We start from the raw sequence: 21,771 nt of genomic DNA, 5'->3' as shown, positions 1-21,771 counted from the left end.
AGGCTCTGTACGCGGGAACAGGGCTGCGGTTCAAAAAACGGACCTCGGCACCGGCTTCCCTGTGACTGCGCCGATCTATCCCTGGGTCAGATTAAAGAGGATGTACCTGATGGCACATCCTCTTAAAGTAGATGGCTCCCTATGTAGTTCATGGTCCCCTGTGTAGTCCCCCTTTTGTAGATGGCCCTCTGTGTAGTCCATGGTCCCCTGTGTAATCCCTCCCTTTAGTACATGGCCCCCTGTGTAGTCCCCCCTTTAGTCTATTGTCCCCTGTGCAGCTCCCTTAAAGTGAATAAATAGAAATGAAAAAAACAAAACTCAACTTCCAACACACTCCCCCATTGCTGCAGATCTCCCGTTGCAGCTCTCCCTTGTTTCTCTCTTCAGACTCGGCCACCTGTTAGCGTTCCTGACAGGTGGCTGGGACGTCTAGCGCAGGTAACGTCTGTAATACACACTGCCTGTGCCAGAAAAGAGAACAGGGGAGAGCAGCACCAGGAGACCTGCAGCAACGGGGAAGTGTGTGGGTGGAAAGTTAAATTTTTAGTGCACTTACCCGGGACGGCACTACAGCTGTACATGACTCAAGGGCCCCAAGTGCTTTGTAGCTGCAGTGAGATCAGATGGGGTGGTTCAGGCGGTCATGGCCCCCCAGGAGCCTCGAATGGCTGCCCAAACTGCCAACATTATAATCCGCCACTGTCTATAGGAGTAGTGTTATCATTGTCCATCTGTGTTGAACTCGAATCAACATCTATCACGCTTTCTTTATGTGCAACAATAGCATGATCACTATTATGCCCGCCGGCATGTTTATTTATAGTCGCCCCTTCTTCAGTTTGTACATGGTGTGTTAATAATTTTTCCTGCTTAGCAGCACTACAGCTTTTCACAATTCAGTTATTAAATACAAAAACTGAATTGTGGATTCAGAATATAAATGGACACAATTAACAGAGAACATAACTGATGAGTAATTCAGATGTATTGTGGGTTCCTGTAGGTGAAGAATGCTGCAAGTAGCAGAAAAAGTGACTGATGGCAGGAAGCCTCCTTTTAGAACAAGCTGATTGCTGATGCTACCCAGCTGCCAATAAAGTGCTGGGCTATCGCTCTGGCACCATAACTTTCTGGTCTGCAATACCTTTTTTGACTGTGTCAGTGCTGATTTTTTGGTTCCATGCCTGATTGACAGGGGGAGTGCAATGCTGACTGTTCAGATTGGCTGCTCCAGATTAAACAACAACAACAACAGTCCTGCTTTAAAATACTATTGGGTGTTTCATTGTAGCGAACAGGATTTAAAGTGTCACTGTTGTTATTACGTTCAAAATCTAAATCAGCAGTAGATTTGATATAAAACAACTTTGCAATTTACATTCATTATTTTTTTTTTTTAGTTATCATAGAAAACACGGCACTTCCTGTTTTCTGACTCTTTTTTTCTCAAAACACAGGAAACAGTCAGAAAACAGGAAGTCCTGTGTATCCCAGGCCATCTGAGCGCTGACAGAGAGAAGGCAGTCATGTGACTGATGGACACATTGAGCTGTGACTCTCTGTACTGGCCGGAATTCCTGTGTTTAGTCTGTTTTTTTAACCAGTACAAGTTAGAAAATCTGCCTTCTGGAGACTGTACCTGGATTTCTGGTAAGTACAGCTTTGTTTTACAGCATGATACCAACAAAAATAATGACTGTATATTGTAAACTTCCTTTATATCCCATCTCCTGTTGATTTAGATCAAACCCCATAACCACCGCACGTTGCCCATAACCACCGCACGTTGCCCATAACCACCGCACGTTGCCTCTAACCACCGCACGTTGCCCGTAACACCGCACGTTGCCTCTAACCACTGCACGTTGCCTCTAACCACCGCACGTTGCCCCTAACCACCGCACGTTGCCCCTAACCACCGCACGTTGCCTCTAACGACCGCACGTTGCCCCTAACCACCCCATGTTGCCCCTAACCATCGCACGTTGCCTCTAACCACCACACGTTGCCCCTAACCACCGCACGTTGCCTTTAACCACTGCATGTTGCCCCTAACCACCGCACGTTGCCCCTAACCACCGCACGTTGCCCCTAACCACCTCACGTTGCCCCTAACCACCACATGTTGACCGTCACCACCCCGAATTGCCAGTGACCCCCTCCAGATGGTGCGTAATTAACCCCCGATTGCCCGTAACCCCCAGATTGCACGTAAACACCGCACGTTGCTTCTGACCACCGCACGTTGCCTCTGACCACCGCACGTTGCCTCTAACCACCGCACGTTGCCTCTGACCACCGCACGTTGCCTCTGAGAACCGCATGTTGCCACTGACCACCGCACGTTGCCTATAACCACCGCACGTTGCCTATAACCACCGCACGTAGCCTCTAACCACCGCAAATTGCCAGTGACCCTCTCCAGATTGCCCGTAACCACGCCAGATTGCCTGTAATGACCCCAAATTACAGGTACCCCTCCCAGATTACCTATAAGCACTTCAGTTTATCCGTAACCACCCCACGTTGCCCGTTACCACCCCACGTTGCCCGTTACCACCCCACGTTGCCCGTAGCCACCCCACGTTGCCCGTAACCACCCCACGTTGCCCGTAACCACCCCAGATTGTCTGTAACCACCGCAGGTTGCCCATAACCACCCCAGGTTGCCCATAACCACCCCAGGTTGCCCGTGACCACCCCAGGTTGCCCGTGACCGCCCCAGGTTGCCCGTGACCACCCCACATTACCTGTAATCTCATTTTTTATTGTATTTTAGTAACTGCGCTATTCTAATAACTATTACTAGCTGCGGTTTTGCTCCAGCAAATTGGCGCTCCCTTCCTTCTGAGCCCGGCTGTGTGCCCATACAGTGGTTTATGCCCACATATGGGGTACCATTTTACGCAGAAGAAGCTGCGTTACAGATTTTGGGGTACGTTTTTTTCTCCCATTCCTCGTGAAATTAAGAAATTTTTAACTAAACAAACATTATTGGAAAAATTCGAGTTTTTCATTTTTACTGTCTTATTTTGAATACTTTCCTCTAATACCTGTGGGGTCAAACTGCTCACTGCACCCCAAGATGAATTCTTTCAGGGGTGTACTTTCCTAAATGGGGTGACTTTTGGTGGGGTTCTATTCTGCTGACACTACAGGGGCGCTGCAAACGCACCTGGCGCTCAGAAACTTCTTCGGAAAAATCTGCACTGAAAATGCTAATTGGCGCTCCTTCCCTTCTGAGCCCGGCTGGGTGCCCATACAGTGGTTTATGCCCACATATGGGGTACCGTTCTACTCAGGAGAACCTGCGTTACAGATTTGGGCATGCAGCTTCTTCCCTGTTCCTAGTGAAATTGAGAAATTTCAAACTAAACGAACATATTATTGGAAAAATTCTAGTTTTTCAATTTTACTGTCTTATTTTGAATACTTTCCTCTAATACCTGTGGGGTCAAAATGGTCACCACACCCCAAGATGAATTCTTTGAGGGGTGTACTTTCCAAAATGGGGTGACTTTTGGGGGGGGTTCTCTTCTGCGGACACTACAGGGGCACTGCAAACGCACCTGGCGCTCAGAAACTACTTCAGCAAAATCTGAACTGAAAATGCTAATTGGCGCTCCCTTCCTTCTGAGCCCTCCTGTGTGGCTATACAGTGGTTTATGCCCACATATGGGGTACCGTTCTACTCAGGAGAACCTGCGTTACAGATTTGGGCATGCAGCTTCTTCCCTGTTCCTAGTGAAATTGAGAAATTTCAAACTAAACGAACATATTATTCGAAAAATTCAAGTTTTTCATTTTTACTGTCTAATTTTGAATACTTTCCTCTAATGCATGTGGGGTCAAAATGCTCATCCTACCCAAAGATGATTTCTTTGAGGGGTGCACTTTCGAAAATGGGGTGACTTTTGGGGGGATTCTATTCTGCGGACACTACAGGGGTTCTGCAAATGCACCTGGCGCTCAGAAACTTCTTCAGCAAAATCTGCATTAAAAAAGCTAATTGGCGCTCCTTTCCTTCTGAGCCCGGCTGTGTGCCCATACAGTGGTTTACGCCCACATCTGGGGTACCGTTGTATTCAGGAGAACCTGCGTTACAAATTTTGGAATGCTTTTTTTCTCATGTTCCTTTTGAAAATGAGAAACTTTAATCTAAACGTATATATTATTTGAAAATTTAAATTTTCAATTTTTTTACGGCCTAATTGTGAATACTTTCCTCCAGCCCCTGTAGGGTTAAAATGCTCATTATACCCCTAGATTAATTCTTTAAGTTGTCTAGTTTCCAAAATGGGGTTACTTATGGGGGTTTCCAGTATACAAGCCTTCTAAATCCATTTAAAAAAAGAACCGGTCCCTAAAAAAAATCAGTTTTGGAAATTTTCACAAAATGTGATAATTTGCTGATAAATTTCTAAGTCCCGTAACACCCTAAAAAAGTAAAATATGTTTCCCAAATTATGCCAGAATAGATAGGACATATTGGTAATGTGATTTAGTAACTAATTTATGTGCTATGACTTCCTTTTTTAGAAGCAGAGAATTTCAGAAGTTCATAAAATGCAAAATTTTCAAATTTTTCATGATATTTTGATGTTTTTCACAAAAAATACACAAAGTAGTGACCAAATTTTGCTACTAATATAAAGTGTCATATGTGACGAAAAAAAAATCTCAGAATCGCTAGCATACGTTAAAGCATCACTGAGCTATAAGCGCATAAAGTGAGACAGGTCAGATTTTGAAAAATGAGCCTGGTCATTAAGGCCAAAACAGGCTTTAGAGGCAAGGGGTTAAAAAATAAAGCTGGCCTGACTTTAGGGCAGGCTGTACTTTGTTGTTGTTTTTGTTGTTGCTAGTTTGTTTGCATGCCCTTTTTATTTTGCAGCCTTATTCCATTATCTTAAAAAGGAAAGCACGCAGTACAGCAAAAGTGACAAAGAAGCAATTTTGGAAAAATAGACAAAACATGATTTTTGACCATTTTGCAGCTTCCTGCTGCGTCGCTATTGTGACAACATGCTCTTACAGCAGTGAAAATAAAATTATGAAGTATAACTCCCACATATATACTGCAGAGGCAAATAAGCCTCCGGCCTGGAAGATGCCATACGCTTTAATACCCTTTGCCACATGTGGAAATATTTATTAAGAATGTTCATTCTTGTTCAGCTTTAAAGAACAAACTCTCCATGTAATGGGTCTTTACATAAAAGCGTTTCTCAAATGAATGATAAAAGACCAGTGTATTATATATCAAGCACTTCTATTCTGTAATTTAATATATGTCAGTTTTCCACATTGGCTTGTACCCAGAGCTGCACTATTCATATATCTTGCCTTCTCTTCTCTTTATGCTACATGCACTTGTAGATGAAGAACAGTCTTGTGTATTCTGAGGATAGCATGACACGTAATTATCTCCTATGTCAAGGACATAAAGAGAGGGCTGTTGGTCTGAGTTAAGAATCTTTACAGATGTATTTACTTGGGAGGTTGGCCAAATAAAGACTCTATTCACTTGGTCATCATCACTTGTCTTATTAATATATCATATCTGGCATATTGCTACATGCAGACTTTCACCATACAGTATAAAGGGCAATCAGCCACAACAGTGAAAACAGGTAAGTGACTAACATCAGGGGCGGATTAACTTTACCATGGGCCCCGGGCTATTACCAAGCTTGCCCCCCCACCACCACCACCACAACCACCACCCACAGTAACTATGGCGGCACTAGCTTTAGTCTTTTTATTTTATAATGCAGTCTGTAAAGGACCTGTGGTGACATCATTGTCACATGATAAGGTCCATCAGTATGTTCTCTAATGTTACTGCATTGTCTCCTGGCTGCATTTTTGCCCTGATTTGTACAAAATTGCAGTAAAAAGCAGCGATTTTTATGCAAATCATGTAAAAACTGTAGCCTGGAGATAATATATTACTGAAAGATTAAGTCTGGTTGGGGGTCCATGGGCCCCCCAGGAGCTCAGGGCCCCGGGCTGCCGCCCGAAATGGGCCTGTTATAATCCGCTACTGACCAACATTTATCTTGTTACAGCATTTGTGGGATATATTGGGCAGAAAGTGAGCAGGAAAGTATAAGAATCTGAGTGAGATTGTGCCAAATTCTTGATGGCTTCACAATTTGTCCTTTGCTTTTCCAAACTGGCAGGTCTTGTTACGGCTGTGGCAGTGCTTCTAGGTCCCGTCTGCTGGGCACGTCAGGACCCATGTTCTGAAGCCCGACATCGGCTCCCCTTCGGACCTGCAGGTCACCTTACCTGTTCATGCTCCTGCTCTGTGTCCACCATGCCGCCATGTGCGTGCCCACCTCCTAGGTCAAGCTCACAAGCTCAGTGAGATTTAAAGGGGCAGTATGCCCTTAATTGGTTAATTGCACCTAACACTCCCCTATAAATGGTCTCACCTGCCTTATCACTGTGGTCCCAACTTTCCTGCCTGTGACTCCTGCCCGTGATTCCTGTCTGTGTCTGTTGAGTCCTACCTGAGATTCTTGCTGTGTTCCTGCCTGCCGTTCTGCCTACGTGTCCCCAACTGCACCTCACCCGCCACCGCTGGCAAGCAAAACCAGGGGTAGCGACCTGGAGTTGCCTGCCACAGCAAGTTCATCCCACCTTGTGGCGAGCTCTGGTGAAGAAGACCAGCGGCCTCTTAGAGTCTGTTCCCTGTTGCGGCTTACACCATCACTAGCAGCGGTCTAGTGGTTCCATGACTCCTGCCGTTACAGGTCTTGTGAGATGTTTCTGTATGTTGTGGCCAGTAACTACTAGAAGCGACAGCAAAGTGGTCATGGGCACAAAGGCTTGTTGATGTGAAGAGCAAAGGTTACCTTGTTTAGTCCTATCTAGAGATGAGCGAACCTCGAGCATGCTCAAGTCGAGCATGCCCTAAGGCTATGTGAAAATCATGGATATAGTCATTGGCTGTATCCATGTTTTCCAGACAACCTTAGAACTTTATCCAAGTTCAGCAGCCCCCACTAATCAAATACCGAACGTTCAGGTTCGGATCGACTCAAACCCGAACCCGGTTCGCTCATCTCTAGTCCTATCCCTTAGTGAGGCACCTACAATGGGCACATGACTTTCAATACCAGACCACAAAACAATGAGAAATGGTTATGAAAGGCTATCGATTGTCTAGGAAAGAGATGGCATCCGAATGTATTAAGGCATGAAGTCAAGCTGGCAAATGCAGTGTGATGCTCTGGGCAATGTTTTTCTGGATAAGCTTTGGTCTTGGCATTCATTTGGGACACCACCATAAAGATTAAAAGGCCAACAAGTCCAGCTGAAATAAGTTACTTTTTGCTATAGGAATGATACTTGTGCTCTCAGTCTGGTAGTGACCACTTTTTTCTAAATAGTCGTTGCTAAGAAAGAAAAATCAAGTACTCAGCGGAGTATATTATAAGTTTCTCTTCTCATCTAGGGCTTCCCTGGTGGCCAAGTCCTTTAACATACAGTACATAGCAGATATTGGCCAGCCCTCCTACTTTCGTGAAACAAGTCTGAAGAAGTCTTTGGAACAGGGAACTGCCTGTAGTGTACAGTGATGCACTGAAAACATGCTCTACTGCAACTCATATAAAACACTATAAATTAGGTTGTATGTAACTTGCAATCATGAGGGTAAGCAGGGAAGTATGGCAATTCATGTGTTGGGTACCAAGGTTGGTGCCAAGAATTAATTCCTCCTTAGCCAAGATATAGAGGTGAGAGAATCTACAGTAAGAATCACTAAACCCAAAACTAATAAGTGGGCTGTCAAATGGGGTGTTCATTTAGTCTTGTAGAAGTTGTTCTGATTCCCCAGGATAAAATAGTCCCGGGGCTTATTTAAGACTTTCAGTAAATTAAAAGTCTTGGAAAGTGGAATGGCTTACAAGACTAAATAAACCTGCAACCAATTGATTAAAGTAAGGTTTTGTGCATCTTAGGGCGCAATCACATGCCATGTAGATCACGGATTCTACCGAGTGTGAAGCTACGGGCTGGCATCGGGAACTCCCAGAGTTCTGCCAGCCAACAGCTCCACCCTAAGTAGCATCCTTGATCTACAGAGCGTGTGAATGCGCTTTTACTGTAGAGATGCACAGTTCCATCAGGGTATTTAGACTTAGTGCTATTTGCCCCATTTAAATTGAAGAATGGCTACAACTATGCCAGTCATATAGATTTAAATTTTCACAAAACATTAATCCTTGGTTCTTGCAACCACCAATCTAGTCTCTAAATAGCAGTGCAATGTAGTAATTTGTGTTTAGTAACCATAGCTGAGATGCATCCTTCATGTGGTATTGTTTCTGCTTAGCAAACAGCTTGTTATACAGTCTACAATTATCAGAGGCTGTGAGTTAACCCTATATTTAATCTAGTATATACATATAGGGGGAAACTCATTAAGCTTCTACGTCTGCACTTAAGCACAGAAAAGGCGCAAATTTTTGTGCAAGCCCCGGTACTCCTGTCCTCAGTGCTACCAACGTTCTTACTGGGCAGAGGATTGGGTGGGGCTTCTCTTATGGGTGTGGCCTCTATGCAATGTGGAATTTACTACAATGTAAGTTAATAAACTAGTATTTGAAGTTGTAGCTTTGAGTTAGCATAAATTTCATAGCACAGCACACAGCCAAACATAGCTGGAGTAGCAGATTTCCTAAGAGGTGTGAGCCTCTTAATAAATCCACTGAATGTAACACCTGCTGGATTTTACTGGTGTAAAAAGTGAATACCCCCATGAAGTAGAATGGCGCTGAGCTGCAATATCAGTCAAAGCCTATAAACAAGATGACTCTGTTTCTAATCTCCTAGAATTACTGAGTGGGGACCCAGGTTGTGATGTGTTAGGTCCTCTCGGCCAGTAAGCGTCTGCAGCGGGGTCCCACAGTATTTATCTGGAGATCCTCTATAACTTATATAACTTAGCTATATATGATAATTATAGCAATTTTTTTATCTATAATAAATGAATCCATCGGAAGAAAAACCTCTGTATGCCACAAATATTGAAACTGGAATGTCACATGCTCAATACTGGTGAGCGCTAGTGAACGTCTTTTATCATAGTCTCATTAGGTAATACAATAGCTTACATTTTCATAGCTGTACTTCTAGGGCTATTAACTTTTTGCTTCCTTTTCCCACAAAAGTAGAGTTTATTAACAATTTTGAGAAACTTTATTTTACCTTCTATATCTACAGCTTTCTCTCAGCATATCAGTCAGTCTTTGTAATACATGGCTTGGTGTTTCTGTCTTCAATATTTCTGAGCTAAAGTTATTTCATACCTTGTGTGTTTTCTGCTGAAATGTTCTCTCTTATGCTGAAATAAAAACTTACTAGTATTACTGAGCCATGGAATGCAATGTTTCATCGCTGCACTTGTGCCGTTCAGTCATTACCTTACAATTAGAAATCCTTCAACTGAGAATTGTATTAGTAAGTGCAAGAGAAAGAACTAAGAGGTGTCAGCAGATGGAGACAGCAATGGAAATGACAGCACTGTGTTAGTATTAGTATTATTAACCCCATTGTGTCTTTCTGGTATACACAATCAGCCATTAGAAAAAATTTACCTTTCTATGATGTAGGTCTTCTTTGTGTCACCAAAAACATAACAGGCACAGGAGCAGGGCAGCCGGCTTCAGATGCAGGTCAGATAGACAATGGGAAAGGTACAGATGGAGTCAGGCAGGCTAGCAAAATCTGAGGAGCAGGCATGGGTCAGGTTACACAAAATGTCATTGAATTGGAGAATGAAATTCAATGGAGAACGTAGGATATACCTACCTACAACAACACTCAGACAAGGAGGATTGGCAAAAGGCAAAAATAGGTTGGACATGATGGCCCTTCAGCACGCAACATAGTGGAAAGAGGTGGAATTGCAACAGCGGTTGGAAAGAAGCAGCAGAGGTTGGGAGACATTAGAATATGGGAAGAGTAGACCTGGTACTAGCAAGTGTGGTGGAAGAGTAGACAGGAACGAGACATTGAGCAGGAGAGGGACCCAGACAGCACCAATAAATTTATGTGTAATTTATAGTAGTGGTATCTTTTTATGTAGCAGAGGGACAGCAGGGCCATCTTAGACACCATATCCCAAATGTAACTACCAGCCACAGTAACCCATACTGTATACTGTGTCATGCACAACTATATTTTACTGGAGCAGGGCTTCATTCTGCTCCTCCACCAAACAGAGTCTGTCAATCAGAGAGCCCACCAGGCCGGCACCACTGGGGAAGAAGGAATTACTACTATATGCTAAGCCCCACCTGCCACCGCCTGTTAAAGTAGATCAGACAAACACAAAGTATATCAGACACTTTAAACAGGCTGCTCTAATCTGTATTATGGACAAATTTTTATCTTCCTTTTATAGCCGCAAATTCTAGCCCAACAGTGAGTTTCACTGGGATGATAGCTTCTTCAGACAACTGTACTATCCCTACATTTTATTTATTCTCCGCTCCATCATAAGTTACTAAAATAATAATTTTACATAAAGTAATGCGCAGTTATACAAGTCAATAACTTTAGGTAATGTGTAACAGCTATTTATAGTCTTCTGTGCTGGTAAATGTTGAGTAGGCTGCGTTCACACTTACATCATTGGGTGCATCATCAGGTTCCAACATAGTGTCCATTATATTGTCAAGAAAAATGCTTAAGCTCACATGTTTAAGCTGGAAAAAAAACCTCAATAAAGGAGTTCTGGAGTTCCATTTATAATGGTTAACCAAGAATATTTGGCTTAGCCATTGGTTTATTGATAACACACATAATGCATTATAGTAACTTCTGTACAAACAACAAATGTATTCCCTGTTCACATAAAAGACTTTTGTAATGCAGGTTAGATTAAACAAAACGAATACAAAGAGACTCCATTAGCTTTACATACAAATAATACAGTGGTGGAAATGAACAGCTTGAATAAACACAGCAAATCTCACGTTGCAGCAGCAGAAAGTGTGGGGGCTAATGAAGAACTTTTACCGTATTAAGCAGATTTCTTTGGCCTCTTGACTAAAACAGTAAACCCTTTTCTTGCTGAACACACACATTCCGTTTCTGTAAATTATTACATTTTACATTTTCTATTTTTTACTGAACGGCTCCAGTTTATGCTTTCCCCTTGTGCACATGCAGCTGGTTAGGGTGCTGCGCTGCGACCTTAAGACCTGAATTGTCAGCCAGGGCTGTGTTGCCAGGAAGCACCGGCTCTGTTTATGGCTAATGCTTAGATACACATTCTTTACATCACAAACCGTTCCAGATATGAAATAATAACTAGGGCTTAATGCCCATATAAACACAACTGTGGATCGGAATTGTACCACAGAGCTCAGATGTGTAGGCATATGTGGATAGGAACTCTATCGATCTCTTTGACTGCAATTGTGGTGTAGGTTTTAACCAGAAATCGGGAAACTTCGGACCTCCAGCTGTTGCAAAACAACAACAATGTCCATCCTTTGGCTGCCTAAGCATGATGGGAATTGTAGTTTTGCAACAGCTGGAGGGCTGAAGGTTTCCCATTCCCAGTTTAAACAAAGCTCTGTGGATCAAAAAATCTGCAGCAAGTATTATGGCCCATATTAGACAAGCTCATAGTTAAAGCGACCTCTGTACCCACAATTTGACCCCCCCAAACCGCTTGTACCTTTGGATAGCTGCTTTTAATTAAGATCTGTCCTGTGGTCAGTTCGGCAGGTGATGCAGTTATTGTCCTAAAAAATACTTTTAAACCTGAAGCCCGTGCCAAACGGGAGTATCTGTGCCCTAACTTTGCACCACCTCTCAGTCCCTCCTCCCCACACTATTCATCATTAGGAATGCCACTGAAACATTTTCTCCATGCTGAACATTGCACAAGTGGCCTAACGATCCAGTCCATGTGCCGGGCTGCCACAGGTGGGGAATAGGAGGCAATCTGCCTGGAGCATTCCTAATGATGAGGAGGGTGGGGAGGAGGGACGGAGGGGTGGTGCAAAGTTAGGGCACAGATACTCCCGTTTGGCACGGGCTGCAAGTTTAAAAGTATTTTTTTAGGACAATAACTGCATCACCTCCCGAACGGACCCCAGGACAGATATTGGATTAAAAGCAGCTATCCGAAGGTACAAGTGGTTTGAGGGGGTGAGATTGTGGGTACAGAGTCGCTTTAAAGGGGACAGCACAGATAGTCTTCTTTATTTTTTCATCCTGTTGCCAGTTCATCTTTAATATAAATCTGTTAAGCCCCTTTCACACAGGACGATCAGCTGTCAGGTCAGCGCTAGCTTGCTCCTCGTTCCCTGCTCGCTGCCGGCGCTATTACATACGTTGACAGCAAGTAAATAAGAGCGGGTAGGCCGTGGGGAGCTGTGGGGGAGCTCCCAATCTCTAGATCGTCCAAGGAGCCCATAAGAGATAGCGGCGGTCTTGCTCCTACCAAAGTTTTGGTAGTGGCATTGCTAGATACTACAGCTTAGTCCCATCTTGTGAATTGGACAATGCTACAGTACCTTGCCCTCCTCTACTATGGCAATATTGATATGAGAACTGATAAACATAGAATAGGCTGCGTCACTCACACAAGTGCCCCTTCAGGCAGATGACCGACAGAGGTCCTGCCTATCTAATATTACTGGCCTATCATGGAAATAAGCCATCAATAATACTAGGCTGGATAACCTATTTAAAAGGGAGTGTCTCGGTTATTTTATTTTTGTTTTATTATCAAGATGTTATTATGTGAAGGAGAAATATCATTGTAACTTTTTCTTCTGCATAGGTTAACGTGTACAGGCATAGGTTAATGTGCTTTGGTGGTACTTTTGGCCAGAAGTCGGACAGCCAATTTCCACCTCATGTGCAAGGTCAGCTTTACTGCAGGCTCTCACAAGTATCTGTGATGTCAGGGAACAAAACTGCCAGTCTTTAATGTATGTCTATAAGTGTAATTTCCTGTTGCGCAGCCAAGATTTGTGAGTGGAACATTTACTACAGCTCACAAAAGTTCCAGGACATCGACCTGTCCAGCTAATATATGCAATATTTAGTCTAATGAACGCTTTGCATAATGTGGCCAATACAAACATTAATTATGCAAATGATATGGCCAGACAGCTAGCAAAGGGTAATGGGCTGTAAAGAAGCCTGGTAATGGCACTCAGCATTATTGGCAGTAACACATGAAGAATGCCTGAAGGAAATTCTGACATAGATTATTAGGTTCATCTTAGTTTAAAGTTCTGTTATATCCCTTATGGTTTGTAATAGAAAGAGTAATTATTGTCAATTGGTATAACTGATCTGCCCTCAATTAAAAGTCCCCATAAACTTTAGACTTTTGATGGCCACTTCTGCCACGCGCGGTGGGTTCGGCCATCAACATACTGTTAATGGGGCTCTTCTGTCTGTGGTGTCCCACTGTTAAGTGCCTTAGGCACCGGTTGCAAAGTTCTCACTACAGGTTAAGTGGTGATAAAGGTATTTTTATAGTTTCGCCCTAGGTGTCAGTGTTATTTCTAAGTCTTGTTATTTCATGCACAGCTGAAGGAAGGTAATGGGTTACTGTTATTGTTGCACCATGTATTCAGTGCTGACCTATGGGAGGTGCTTTCTCTTCTTCTACCTATCCCTGCTCTCCACATACACTAAACACTAAAAACCCTTGGAAACTTAGCTTCAACCAGATAACCACGACTGGGGCTTGTATCACCCTATTAGGATAGGTCACTCAACACTGTAGGGCACAAGGTGGTCAGACACAGTCTAAACACGGGTACAAGTAAAGTCTCACTACAGTATATTTCTTTCAAGTTCCAGCAGAGTACATTGCTACATTGGGTTGGGACTCCCTCAACAAACTCTTCTCCTCTACTCTCAGCTTAACAAGCACCGCTACAACTACCTCTCATCTATTCTACTTCTTCAAGCACCTCCTCAAGCACAAACGAGTTTAAGCACTAACGTCTTAGTGAAGATTTATCTATTCTACCAAAGTGTGTTGTACTATTGAAAGACTGTACAGTAAAGCTGTTCTATTTTTGATATCACTGGAAAGTCATCCTTTATAAGCACCCGCACCCATAAACACTAGCCACACACCTTGGGTTATTTTTCTGCTTTCTGTGTGTGGCGGTACCGATAGTCCAGGTGGGTCAATTACCACTCAGGACTACTGTGACAAGAGTCCAAGGGACCCCTAACAACACAGCAGGTTACCGACCATTTGGGGATTACAGCTAGCCACAACACAAAGCAGGTACCAACATCACAGCTGTGTGTTGGGCAAGCACTGGCGTCACGACACTAGCACCTTTGGCTCAGCTGCCACGATGTCATAACATCACCCGGTGAATCAGATTAACCACATGTCTACCTAAAGATGATGTCGGTGGAGATAGGGGAGGTAAAATCACCACCTGACCCTTTTGTTTCGGGAAATATAATCTGCTGCCAGGGCTGTCACGCTGCAGCTTACCCCTGCCCATAGAGAACAGAAGAAAGCTCAATCGTGCCAAACATTTCTCTGTATGGGGCTGGTCGAAAGAGATAACTGAAGGTGTATAGCCAACTTAAGTCTCGTCTTACTGACAGGTCCTGCTTTTTTTTAGATCTGCTTAATTCTAGCCTGAAGAAAGGCTTATAGACCCCGAAACATTGCACAAAAAAATTTTATGAATTAGAAAAGAATTTTCCATCGCTTGGTGTACCAGCCACTCTACTATTGAAGGGGTTACCCAGGATAAAAAAGAATATGCCCCTTTCTTCCAGAAACAGCATGACTCTTGTTTCCAATTTGGGTGGGATTTTGCAGTTAGGTTTTTTACCGTCAATAGAATTGTAAATACCACATCCAAACTGAAGACAACAGTGGTGCTTTTTGTAAGCCTAGATAACCCCTTTAACTGGTTATTTTATGTGGTCTGAAGTAAACCACACCAGACTGGCACCCTTCCTTTGAACATCCATTTAAGTATTGCTGTCTGTCCTCACGATATAATATTGAGCTGCAATACCACACACAAACTGAGGACAAGTGTGGCACTCTTTCTTAAAGAAAGCAGCTATAGTTTTTCTAATCCTGGATAATCCCCTTAGGAACATCCGTGTATTTTGCTCTATTCATCTTTCCTCTAACATTGACTAGTATCACTGAAAAACACTCCCATACCGTGATAGGAACAAATTGCAGAATCTTCAGAAAATATCACACAGCACAGCACTAACCAGCCAATCACAGCACCGATGGCAGATCATAATGCGGGCAGCTTGGGCGCCCGCCGGGTGCCCCATGCCGCCCACACTACTACAGCTTTTTTAACATCTTGTAAAATGGATGTTACTGAGCTTTCCTAGCATCTCATATAGTAGTAAGAATAGTAGATGTAATTCAGCTTTCCTGGCATCTTGTATAATAGAGGTCACTCAGCTTTCCTAGCATCTTATATAGCAGTAAGTATATTGGAGGTCACTAAGCTTTTTTAGCATATTGTATAGTAGTAAGTAATTGGGTCACACAACTTTCCCAGCATCTTATAGTCAGTATGATGGAGGTCATCCAGCTTTCCCAGCATCCTACACTCAGTATAATGGAGCTTTCCAAGCTTCTTGTACTCTCTATAATGGAGGTCACCCAGGTTGTGTGGCTGGCAGTGGGACTGAACGATGATTATTGGGGCCCAGGTTGAATCCACCACTGCACAGTACATATGCAACTAGCTGAGATGTAGCATGAGCTAATAGAAACTGGCAAGTCCTTCACTCAATGTCTGATAACATCCACTCAGTCACATGTCCCCTATTAGACAACAGATAACGGCAGGTTCTTCCGATTTTGCCTCACTGACATAAATACAGATTTCCACAAGATAGTCATGAGGAATTTCCTTTACAATTATAAGTCCATTGCAGTAGTCACTGTTAAAGGGCTAGTATCAAAGTCAAATTCATGATCTCTCAGGTCAGATTCAGATTTTAAAAAAAAAGTACAAAAGTTAAACATTAAATATGCTTAATTTACAAATAATCCAGAATCTTTATTGATGGTAGGATTTCATCTCAAGAGCTTAGGATCTTCTTCCATCACACTTGGCCGAACAACCACTTCTGACTGGACAGTCATAGCTGTGTGGTAATCCAAGCTTCAGATACTATTCAACCATCCCTCGGTTTAAACTTTCTGTAAGGAACATAGAAGAATGTCAGAAAAAGTCCACCTAGTCCATCTAGTATGCCCATCTACTGTTTCTTTTATTATTATCCTAGGATAGCTATATGTGTGCCCCTGGCAGGTTTACATTTAGTTACAGTAAATTTACTAACCACATATGCTTGGAGGCTGTTCCAAGCATCTACTACTCTTTCAGTAAAGAAATATCTCATCATATTTTTTCTGATCTTTCCCCAACTAACCTCAGATTGTGTACCATTGTTCTTGTGTTCAATTTGTTAGTAAGAGCCAAAGTCTCAGGAACACCACAAAAGCTTCCAGTAGTCATCTGTACCTTCCAGAGCGCAGTTTCTCTCTTCAGCTCACCATGAAAGAGAAACATTAAAAGATAGTAAAATCTTTCAATAACTCACACTACAAATGTCACACAAACAGCCAATTCTACACTGCCACACATATTGCCTTATATATGACATCATCTATTAGGTCACACTTATAGAAGTCCCCACATTCATACACATGTATAAAAGGCAGGCACAGGTAAGAAAAGATAGGCACGATAACAGCCTTCACCTCTAGCTGACATTTTGCCCATAGAGGACATTCAACTACCCCAAGTGTTAACACTTTTTCATTCTATCAATACATCATTTTACAAAAAAAAAAAAAAAAACACAGCTACCCCTATAACATAATCACACACATCTTTAGCTGGCTTCTTGCCCATGGAGGGTAGTCATCTGTCCCAGGTCTTCTCTGTTGTTCAGTTTTCTTTCTTGCCACAGCCTCTTCTTTCACGGCTACGGCTACTTCTATCACATGATTACAAAGACCACAACTATCATACAGCATACAACATTCACATGTGCAATATTTGGAAGATAGCCTGTGGTGAGAAATGATGGGTATCACACAAGTCTTCATCTTTAGCTGGTTTCTTGCCCAAGGAGGGTAGACATTTGTTGCAGGTCTTCTTTTTCAGTCGTCTTTCTAGCCACTGCTTATTCTTGCAGGAAGAAATCCATGGCTACTTCTAGCACATGATCACAGACATAGGCCACAACTATCATACAGCATACAACATTCACATGTGCAATATTTGAAAAATAGCCTGTGGTGAGAAATGACAGGTATAATAACATTTTCTTATTTATCTGGATTCTTGCAAAATGAGGGCAGTCCTCTGTCCCAGGTCTTTTTTGTTGGTCAATCTTCTTTCTTGCCACTGTGCCTTCTTGCAGAAAGAAATCCACAGCTACTTCTAGCACATGATCACAGACATAAGCCACAACTATCATACAGCATACAACAGCCACATGCGCAATATTTGGAAGGTAGCCTGTGGTGAGAAATACCAGATATGATAACAGTGATCATCTTTAGCTGGCCTCTTGCCCAAGGAAGGTAGTCATCGGTCCCAGGTCTTCTGTCGATCAATTTTCTTTCTGGCCACAGCCTCTTCTTTCGAAAAGGAATCCATGGCTACTTCTAGCACATGATCACAGACATAGGCCACAACTATCATACATCTTAAAACATTCACATGCACAATATTTGGAAGATAGCCCATGGTGAGAAATGTGGGGTATGACAACAGTCTTCGTATTTAGCTGGTTTCTTGTCCAAAGAGAGTAGTCATCTGTCCCAGGTCTTCTGGTTCAATACTCTTTATGGCCAAGGTCTCTTCTTGCAGAAAAAAAATCCATGGCTACTTCTAGTACATGATTATAGACATAGGCCACAACTATTATACAGCATACAACATTCACATGCACAATATTTGGAAGATAGCCTGTGGTAAGAAATGATGGGTATATCAACAGTTTTCGTCTTTAGCTGGTTTCTTGCCCAAAGAGGGTAGTCCTCTGACCCAGGTCTTCTTGTTCAATAATCTTTCTGGCCACAGCATCTTCTTGCAGAAAAAAATCCATGGCTACTTCTAGCACATGATCACGGACATAAGCCACAACTATCATAAAGCATTCACATGTGCAGTATTTAGAAGATAGCCTGTAGTGAGAAATGACAGATATGATAACAGTTTGCATCTTTAACTGGTTTCTTGCCCATGGAGGGTAGTCATCTGTCCCAGATCTTCTTTGTTGTTCAATTTTCTTTCTGGCCACAGCATTTTCTTGCAGAAAGATATCCATAGCTACTTCTAGCACATGAATACAGACATAGGCCACAATTATCATACAGTATACAACATTCACATGTGCAATATTTGATTGATAGCCTCTGGTGAGAAATCATGGGTATCACACAAGTCTTCATCTTTAGCTGGTTTCTTGCCAGGGTAGTCATCTGTCCCAGGTCTTCTTTTTCAGTCGTCTTTCTAGCCACTGCTTCTTCTTGCAGGAAGAAATCCACAGCTACTAAGCACATGACCAAAGACATAAGCCACAACTATCACACAGCATACAACATTCACATGTGCAATATTTGAAAAGTAGCCTATGGTAAGAAATGACAGGTATGATAACAGTCTTTGTCTTTAGCTGGCCTCTTGCCCAAGGAAGGTAGTCATCAGTCGCAGGTCTTCTCTGTTGATCAATTTTCTTTCAGGCCAAGGCCTATTCTTGCATAAAGAAATGCACAGCTACTTCTAGCACATGATCACAGACATAAACCACAACTATCATACAACATTCACATGCGCAATATTTGGAAGATAGCCCGTGGGGAGAAATGTGGGTTATGACAACAGTCTTCGTCTTTAGCCTGTTTCCTGTCCAAAGATTGTAGTCATCTGTTCCAGGTCTTCTGGTTCAATATTCTTTCTGGCCAAGGCCTCTTCTTGCACAAAGAAATGCACAGCTACTTCTAGCACATGATCACAGACATAAGCCACAACTATCATACAGCATACAACAGCCACATGCGCAATATTTGGAAGCTAGCCTGTGGTGAGAAATGACGGATATGATAACAGTTTTCGTTTAGCTGGCTTCTTCCCATGGAGGGTAGTCCTAGGTCTTCACTGTTGTTCAAATTTCTTTCTGGCCACGGCCTCTTCTTGCAGAAAGAATTCCACGGATACTTCTAACACATGATCACAAACATAAGCCACAACTATCATACAGCATACAACATTCACATGTGCAATATTTAGAAGATAGCCTGTGGTGAGAAATGATAGGTATGATCACATACCCGTGGTTCTCTTTAGCTGGCTTCTTGCCCAAGGAGGATAGTTATCTGTCACAGGTCTTCTTTTTCAACAATGGGTACTATAGCAGTCTTTACCTCTATCTGGTATATTGCTCTTAGTAGGTAATCAGTTATCCCAGGACTTTCACGCATAAGAACCCTAGAGCACTGTTAGTGCTCGCTTGCTGCTCGTTCTCGGTCAATATGGGCTGAATACGGACAATAATCGCTTCGTGTAATAGGGCCTCAAGGCACAATACCACAGATAATATATCATCTATCCTCTCATAAACAACATTAATACATACATAATGCATCCAGTGTTCAGAGCAGAAATGCCCAATCCCCCCTCTAGTAATGTTAGATAGACGTCACCTGTAGTCTTTGCCCCAGGATCCTTCTCTCTCCCCAATGTTCAGCATCTTTATAATGAAAGAAGAAACTTTAGGGAATGTATCCAAACTGTCTAACAGTACAACCATCATTCCCATAGCATCCAATCAGAGCTTAGCTTTCACTTTATAACATTGTTATTTTCAGCAGTTTGGTGTGTAACATGGATATAACAAGGAAGGTTATAATGGATGTGTCCATAGCCATACCTGGTATAGTCCCAGGACAGCCATATCCAGTAACTGCACAGTGCGTAGCATCTGATCCCTTTAATAGAAAACAACATTATAGGTTGTACTCTTACACCAGTGATGGGCAACCTTTTGAGCTTGGTGTGTCAGCATTCGGTGAAAAAAGGAGTATAACTCAAATGGTGTGTCACTTCGAGAAAAAACACCATAAGCTTGCGTTATTTGTAGTTTAAATAACAAAAATACTTAATTGTAATATATAACTGTACTTAATATACAAAAAATAATTATTGTGTGAAGTAAACTAAAAACCACACACACACTACCTCACCTGACCCCATCCCTCCCCATACACTACCCCACCTGACCCCCATCCCTCCCCATACACTACCCCACCTGACCCCATCCCTCCCCATTCACTACCCTACCTGACCCCCATCCCTCCCCATACACTACCCTACCTGACCCCCATCCCTCCCCATACACTACCCCACCTGACCTCCATCCCTCCCCATACACTACCCTTCCTGACCCCCATCCCTCCCCATACACTTCCTTACCTGACCCCCATCCCTCCCCATACACTACCCATCCTGACCCCCATCCCTCCCCATACACTTCCTTACCTGACCCCCATCCCTCCCCATACACTACCCTTCCTGACCCTTCCACACACACACTACCCCACCAGACCCCCATCCCTCCCATACACTACCACACCTGACCCCCATCCCTCCCCATACACTACCCTTCCTGACCCTTCCCCACACACACAATACCCCACCTGGCTCCATCCCTCCCCACACACACAATACACCACCTGACCCATCCCTGACCCCCATCCCTGACCCCCATCCCTCCCCACACACACTTACAATCCTGCTGCGGTCCAGGATGCGGGCTGTGGCACCAGGAGCAGGCAGGGCTGGAAGCAGGAGCAGGCAGGGCTGGAAGCAGAAGCAGGCAGGGCTGGAGCGCAGTAGCTGCGTCCGGGCGGTACATGGGGCGGAGAATACGTGGGGTTGGGCCGCACTGTAAGGATGCTGGACGGCCTTGGAGCTTGCATGCGGCCGCATACCTTTCTGTGTTGACGCGCGTGTCATAGGTTCGCCGTCAGGGTCTTGCACATTCCCCCTTCTCCCTCATTATCTTCAGCACTCATACCCACCACATTGCACACAGTCTGCCTAGATGGACCCACCTGTATTGTAGTTCAGCGGTCTCCATCCTGGGGCGCTCCAGCATACACATGTAGGTCGTTGTTCCAATCATGTCCCAGGAGGAGTTGTCTTTGTAGCAGGAGATGGAGGACGCTCATGTGATGAATATCTTGGTGTAGTTTCTCTGCTGGCAGCAAGCTGTGTATGAGACCTGTGTGTCTGATTCCGGATTGTTCCTTGAGATGTTGCTATGTCAACAAGAGGCATGGTAACATCACTTTGTATTTCCTACTACTGTGGCAGCCAATCAGATTAGTGCTTACAGGTTTGACAATTGAAGCAATGATCTGATTGGTTGCTAGGGTCAACAACTATGGCAGCCAATCAGATCAGTGCTTATAGGTTTGATAATTGAAGCAATGATCTGATTGGTTGCTATGGTCAATTATGATACTTATCTGTCCCTATTACAAGAGCTGTAATCACATGATGTCCTATGGGGGAGGGGTTATGGGCAATAACATGTAAAAAGAAACAGTGATGCAGTCATTGTATATTAGTGACAGTGTATCTTGCTGTATATAGGTGTACAGTGTGGCTACTGACAGCACATTATGGAACAGGGGAGACATCTCACTACTGGGGATCATTAATGACTGTCTTTCTCCCA

General features: G+C 43.3%; 1 long non-coding RNA gene across 1 annotated transcript; it reads right to left on the bottom strand.

Moving 5' to 3' along the window:
* Positions 1-16,870: 16,870 nt before the first annotated feature.
* On the bottom strand, positions 16,871-21,369 carry LOC138801693 (uncharacterized). The gene is made up of 3 exons (XR_011364646.1): positions 21,143-21,369; positions 19,960-20,017; positions 16,871-19,779 (listed from the first exon to the last, which is right to left on the bottom strand). It is a non-coding gene; the product is annotated as an uncharacterized lncRNA (long non-coding RNA).
* Positions 21,370-21,771: the final 402 nt, after the last annotated feature.

Source organism: Dendropsophus ebraccatus, chromosome 1 (assembly GCF_027789765.1).
Source record: "Dendropsophus ebraccatus isolate aDenEbr1 chromosome 1, aDenEbr1.pat, whole genome shotgun sequence".
Classification (NCBI taxonomy): Eukaryota; Metazoa; Chordata; class Amphibia; order Anura; family Hylidae; genus Dendropsophus; species Dendropsophus ebraccatus.
This window is presented reverse-complemented; position numbering and strand designations above follow the sequence as displayed.